This window comes from Aethalodelphis obliquidens, unplaced genomic scaffold (assembly GCF_003676395.1).
Source record: "Aethalodelphis obliquidens isolate GAN/ISIS:26980383/991018 unplaced genomic scaffold, ASM367639v1 scaffold27, whole genome shotgun sequence".
Classification (NCBI taxonomy): Eukaryota; Metazoa; Chordata; class Mammalia; order Artiodactyla; family Delphinidae; genus Aethalodelphis; species Aethalodelphis obliquidens.
The window spans coordinates 3,387,082-3,394,163 of NW_020837971.1; the positions used below are offsets into that span (position 1 = coordinate 3,387,082).

The 7,082-nt window shown below is 37.2% G+C and overlaps 2 pseudogenes across 1 annotated transcript; both read left to right on the plus strand.

The window, feature by feature from the left end:
* Nucleotides 1-260: 260 nt before the first annotated feature.
* On the plus strand, nt 261-988 carry LOC113629421 (dihydrofolate reductase pseudogene; annotated as a pseudogene). The gene has a single exon (XR_003436533.1). The product of XR_003436533.1 is annotated as a dihydrofolate reductase pseudogene (transcript).
* Nucleotides 330-893, plus strand: LOC113629597 (dihydrofolate reductase pseudogene; annotated as a pseudogene).
* Nucleotides 989-7,082: the final 6,094 nt, after the last annotated feature.

A 7,082-nucleotide genomic window follows, 5' to 3' on the forward strand; every position in this document is an offset into this window, starting at 1 on the left:
GGATTCAGGCTTGGATCAGAATTTAAGGTAAATGAATAAAGATACTGAGTTGTAATGCCTGGAAAGCAGTTCTGGACATTTACACACACACACACACAAACACAAACACATCTCTACCTCCCCCCATCATACACACACCTAATAGGAAATTAGGCACACAAAGCCTTGTCTAGGAAAATTTAATCCTTTCAATAGCTAAATAATAAAAAAGGAACTGGCAGACGATTGGTACACAAATATTACTAGGGAAAAAAAATTTCGCACCAAGCTGGCGGGTAATCCCCGTGTCGGTGTGATGTGCTAGCTCGGAAGTGTTTTCTGCCGCTGTCATGGTTCGTTCGCTAAACTGCATCATCGCTGTGTCCCAGAACATGGGCATCGGCAAGAATGGGGACCTGCCCTGGCCCCTGCTCAGGAATGAATACAGGTATTTCCAAAGAATGACCACAACCTCTTCAGTAGAAGGTAAACAGAATTTGGTGATTATGGGTAGGAAGACCTGGTTCTCCTTTCCAGAGAAGAATCGACCTTTAAAGAACAGAATTAATATAGTTCTCAGTAGAGAACTCAAGGAACCTCCACAGGGAGTGCATTTTCTTGCCAAAAGTCTGGGTGATGCCTTAAAACTCACTGAGCAACCAGAATTAACAAATAAAGTGGACATGGTTTGGATAGTGGGAGGCAGTTCTGTTTACAAGGAAGCCAGGAGCAAGCCAGGCCATCTTAGTCTATTTGTGACAAGGATCATGCAGGAATTTGAAGGTGACACAATTTTTCCAGAAATTGATTTGGAAAAATATAAATTCCTCCCAGAATATCCAGGGGTTCCTTCTGATGTCCAGGAGGAGAAAGGCATTAAGCACAAATTTGAAGTATATGAAAAGAACAATTAATGTGAAAACGTTTTCTGATCTATTTCAAGCCTCCTTCTCCCCCCCAAAAAAAATTACCTATTTTGTTTTTGTATTTTTTTTTTGCGGTACGCGGGCCCCCCACTCTTGTGGCCTCTCCCGTTGCGGAGCACAGGCTCCGGACGCGCAGGCTCAGCGGCCATGGCTCACGGCCCAGCCGCTCCGCGGCATGTGGGATCCTCTCGGACCGGGGCACGAACCCGTGTCTCCTGCATCGGCAGGCGGACTCTCAACCACTGCGCCACCAGGGAAGCCCAAAATTACCTATTTTTTCTTGTAGAGACTTTTGTTGACTTTAGATCTGTGTATAATTATTTCTAAACAAAGTACTCTTATTCCACATCAGTCTTAACTAGACTGTGTCAGATACCATTTGTGAAGCATTTCTTGCTGTAACTGCCTGAATGCCCATCAAGGGTCAAGAATAGTTTACCAGCACGTGCCTAGGATAGAATATCTACCAAGACAGCCCAAAGTGGGAAAGTCCCCTGGTAGCATGAGTTGAAACCAAAGCCTGTAGAGCTAGCTAGGAGCTAGGCAGTTGGATCCACAGGTCAGAAATGGATTATAAACAGAAGAGCTAGCATTCAGTTATTAAAGTTAGATCAAAAGAGGGACTGTGAATTACCTTATATCACACTTCTGGAAAAAATTTTGTTCACTTAGACTGGGAGTGAATAAGTTGAAAACTCCAGGATATTCCACAGGGATAGTAAAGAGGCAGGTATGAGACTACCTTTTCGGTGGTTAAAGGAGGTGGTCTGAGACCTTAAAAAACTTTGTTTCTGATCTTCAGTGAGATCCCATGGGATGTTACAATGACAAAAAAAGAATTGGCTGCTCTTTACAAAAAAGAATAATCTAATATCAAGCATGATGGCTAAAATTAAAAATTCAAAGAGGTAATAAATTGAGAATGAATATGCTAGAAACCAAAATTAGTAAGTTAGAAACTAAACTTCACAAAATTAAAAAATGAAAATTAAAACATTTTACCCATAACGTTAGCAAAGATTTAGATTAAGTATCCCCCCCCAAAAAAATAGCATTTTCTGCCTTATAAATTGGTACAACTTTTGAGAGTGTAAGTTAGCAGTATCAATTAAAATTCAAAATATTCTGGGTTTGGACCCAGAACTTCCACTTCTAGAAATTAATCCTGAGCAAAGAAATGGACCCAAGAGTATTTGTTGCAACTTTTTTTTTTTCAAACTTGAAAACAGCCCAAATGTTGATTAATAAGAAATAACTAACCAATATGTCTATAAAATGTAACATCTGCAGCAGTTAGAAAGAATGAAGTACTGACAGAAAAATGCCAAAAATTACTAAGTAAAAGAAGCAAATTGTTTATAATACTCAAAATGTTTAATAAATGTTCATGTGTGGGAAAAAGCAAAAAAAAGACATAAAAATATTACTAGGAAAAAATATAAAAGAGAGCAACAAATTTGTCAACAGATGAAGAGCACTTATTATAAAGTATAATAATGGAGAACATATATGAAAGTTGTGACCTGACATTTTATTATGCCTTTAAAATTTTGATATGATGGTTTCTAACACAGTATTGAAGGAGAATAGCAAAGTTGAGGGCCTGATATTACCCAACTTCAAAATCTACTATAAAGCTATAGTAATCAAGACAGCATGGGATTGGCAAAAAAAGAAATAGACAAATAGATAAATGGAACAGAATAGAGAGCCCGGAAATAGACCTCCATAAATATTTTCAACTGATCTTTGACAAAAAGCAAAGGCAGTACAATGTAGGAAAGATATCTCTTCAACAGATGGTGATAGAACAACTGGACATCTGTATGCAAAAAAATGAATCTGGGTGTAGAGCTTACACTCTTCACAAGTATTAACTCAAAATGGATCACTGACCTAAATTTAAATACAAAACTATAAAACTCCTAGAAGATAAGACAGGAGAAAACCTAAATTACCTTGGGTATGATGATGCCTTTTTAGATACAACACCAAAGCACAATCTAGGAAAGAAATAATGGATAACTCAGACTTTATTAAAATTAAAAACTCCTCTATGAAATACAATATCAAGAGAATTAGAAGACAAGCCTCAGGCTGGGAGAAAATATATGAAGAAGATACATCTGTAAAGGATTCTTACCCAAAATATACAAAGAACCCTCAAAACCCTCAAAACAGTAAGAAAATAAACAACCCAGTTTAATAATGGGCCAAAGACCTTAACAGAATCTCACTGAAGTAGATATACAGATGGCAAATAAGCATATGAAAAGATGCTCCACATCATATGTCATCAGGAAATACAAATTAAAATAACAATGTGATATCACTACATACCCATTAGAATAGTCAAATTCTGGAACACTACCACCAAATGCTGGTGGGGATGTGGAAAAACAGCAACTCTCATCCACTGCTCTGGGAATGAAAAATGGTGCAGCCTCATTGACAGTTTTTGGTTTTTCTCACAAAACTAAACATACTTTTACAGTTGGATCCAGCAATCCCACTCCTTCATATTTAGCCAAAGGAGTTGAAAACATGTTTGCAATAAAACTTGCACATGGATGTTTATAGAAGGTTTATTCATAATTCCCCAAACTTGGAAACAACCAAGATGTCCTTCAGTAGGTGAATGGCTAAATAAAGTATGGTAAAGCTAGAGAATGAAATATTATTCATTGCTCAAAAATGAGCTATAAAAGCATGAAAATACATGGAGGAAACTTAAATGCTTAAATGCATATAATTAAGTGAAGCCAATCTGAAAAGACTACATACTGTATGATTGCAACTCCATGACATTCTGGAAAAAGCAAAACTTTGCAGACTATAAGAAGATCAGTGGTTGCCAGGGCTTAGGATGGAGGGAGGGATGAATAAGCAGAGCGCAGAGGATTTTTTTTTTTTTTTTTTTTTGCGGTACGCGGGCCTCTCACTGTCGTGGCCTCTCCTGTTCCGGAGCACAGGCTCCGGACGCACAGGCTCAGAGGCCATGGCTTACGGGCCCAGCCGCTCCATGGCATGTGGGATCTTCCCGGACTGGGGCACGAACCCGTGTCCCCTGCATTGGCAGGTGGACTCTCAACCACTGTGCCACCAGAGAAGTCCGAGAGGATTTTTAAGGCAATGAAAATATTCTGTAAAATATTATAATGATGGATACATGTCATTGTACCTTTGTCCAAACACATGTAAAGTAAAACACTAAGAGTGAACTCTGAGGTGAACTATGAACTTTGGGTGATTATGATGTGTCAGTGTAGATTCATCCCTGCTAAAAAATGTATGAGTCTGGTGAGTGATGTTGATAATGGAAGAGCCTATGCATGTGTGGGAGCTTTGGGTATATGGAAATTCCTGTACCTTCCTTTCGATATTATTGTAAAACTAAAAATTCTCTAAAAATTGTCTTTAATTTTTTTAAAAAAGAAAGTTCTTCTGTGAACAAAGACCATGAATAATAAATACAAGAACTCAAGAAAGAGAAAACAAGGCAGTGGGAGGAAATGGAGTGTCAATTGGCAGATTTTAGTAAAATAGAAGAACAAATCAAAATCATCACAGAAATATAAAAGAATTGAAAAGAGCAGTCATGAGAATAGACACTGGAGAAAACACAGCAAGGGTACTGAGGATATAAGTGAGGAGATGCAAAAAAGTAAAATAAAAATGGAAGGTTGAAAAGGACTAAGGAGAAAATGATAGATATATAAACCAGGCAGAGAAGACCCTATATATGCATAATTGCAGTCCCTCAAGGAGAACACCAAAAACAATGGAACAGGATAAATATTTGAAAACATAACTTGAGGAAAAAAGTTGTGAAAAGGATAGAATACCTGATCCTATTTGTTGAAAGGACATATCATGTACCAGTGAAAATTGACCCAAATCAGTTAACACTGAGACATATTCTTCTGATATGTACCCAAGACATATGTCCTCAAGGCATATCATAGTAAATCTATTAGCCTTTAATGATAAAGTTTTTAAATAGCCATGTAGAATGATCACAATACTTACAAGAGGAAAAAAGTCAGACTGTCGTTAGATTTCTCCTCTGTGACACTGAACACTAGAAGTCAGTGGACCAAAACTTCTGGGATACTTAAGGAAAGAAAGTATAAATCAAGGATTTCATGTCCACCCAAGATTTTTATTAAGTATACAAAAAATATTAAATATGGCACAACTCCAGAAATACTGTTCACCTACCAGAGGCTGAGCTTCAGCCAATCAAGGGATAATAGAGGAGAATTTAGCAAAATGACTAGTGATAAGTACTATATATGATTAACAGAAATAAGACTAAACCAAATATGTGGATCAGATGACAAATCAGAGCATAAACTGTATATGCCTTGACAATTTAGAAATATACAAATAAAAATTGGGAGAGTAGGGGAGACAGTATTTTGGCACTTTCTTACAAAAATAAACATGCCACTACCATATGTAGAATACCACAGGTACAGTATTCACTGAATACCTCATCTGTAATAGTGTGGAGTCAAAGGATATTGTATAAAGTTGAAAAATCAAGCAATAGAATTCTAACTTGGTATTGTTATTTAACTTAACAGTTTGTAGATGGTAATAAACCATCTTTACAATAAAACAATAAAAAAAGATTGTTTTAAAACACAATTTCTAAATAGCTAAAATTAGAAATGCTGGACAATTTGTAATGACAGCACTGAGTTTTAAGAATTTTGCATTAAAAATTGAATAATCCTTTAAACAAAATAATGAGGTAAACATAATATTTCTCTTGAAAAGATACTCAAGATAATTTATGCTAAAACATAACCATAAGATATTACTGCACTTCTCTGTACTTACTTTTGAGAAAATTTAGTATACTGCATGGAATCATGGATAAGTTGAAGGCTATAAACCTAAAGAAAATAATAAGTAGTACAAATAGACTTTTGATAGTCCATACACACTTTTGTGGTTGTTAAATTAGTGCCTTTTGCTTGACTTTGAATGCTTCTGAAAAGTAAAGGATGTACTGCCCCTTACCAAGAAGTGGATGTACCTCCATGGGTTGATGGAGAAGTCCTATCTCTCAAGGAGCACCTCCAGGGCTCTCCTTTCACTTAATTTGGTTTGCAGGAGAACTCCAGGCTCTTTGATCTCAAGGGAGCAAAAATCTATTACAGAGTGTAACATGGTATACAATATATTTTGGGGGTCCCCAACACTTGTGAGAATCTGATTAAAGTGATAGGACCTTTCTCCAGGAAATGCACATGTGACATTTTGCCTATAACTGCATGGGGCCCCTGAAGCTCATCTAAAGAGACCCTCTTGGTTTATAGTCCCCAGCTTAAAGACCCTTATTTTAAAAGTTCTTTGAACTTAGGTCAGAATCTTTACTGTTGATCTGGCTGGTCAGAACCACAGTCTTATCCTTACTAAAATGAAACATTCCGGTACTACAGCAGTAGTTTGCCAAGGGGAATAATTAATCATTATGAATCCGGAAGGGTCTTTTTTTCTATTGTAAAATGACTAACATTGGAGAACATTTAGCACATGTCAAACCTACTGGTAGACACTATCACAAGGGAAGTTTCCTGGTCATTGCAGCTCAGTCATCACTTGTCCTAAAAATAGGTAGAAAGATGTTCCTGGTCACTAGCTTCACTCTCTTGCATATAGCTCAGCATGGTATTGATGCTGAAGTGAGCATATCCAGGATGTCTGACTAGTAGGCAGACACCACACCACAATTAAGAATTCAGTCACCCCTATGGCAGGTAGGCAGGACTGAGTCCTGTATTCCTTCCTTAGCCAGAGATTAGAATATGCTTTGAGAATGAGCATTGTCCGACATAGTTTTCTCTGTGGATATTGTGTTCAGTTTGGAGAACAGAGAGCACTTCTGCCCAGCAGATTTTCACTGTTGTGCTTTTTTGAGAGGTGATGTAATAGGTACCCAAGGTAAACATAGGTCAAGGTTTACAGATTCAAGTCATCCCTTTAATTGTATCAAGAAAGACATAATCTTGATCTCAAACTTGAACCAGCTCCTCAGATTACTTCATTTAAATCTGGGTGCATCTCTTTCTGTACTGTTGACTTACACTGTAGCTCCTCTTTGTGATTTTCTTTATCTTCATCTGAAGTGAAACCCTGGACATGTATAGGAGCATGCTCACAATA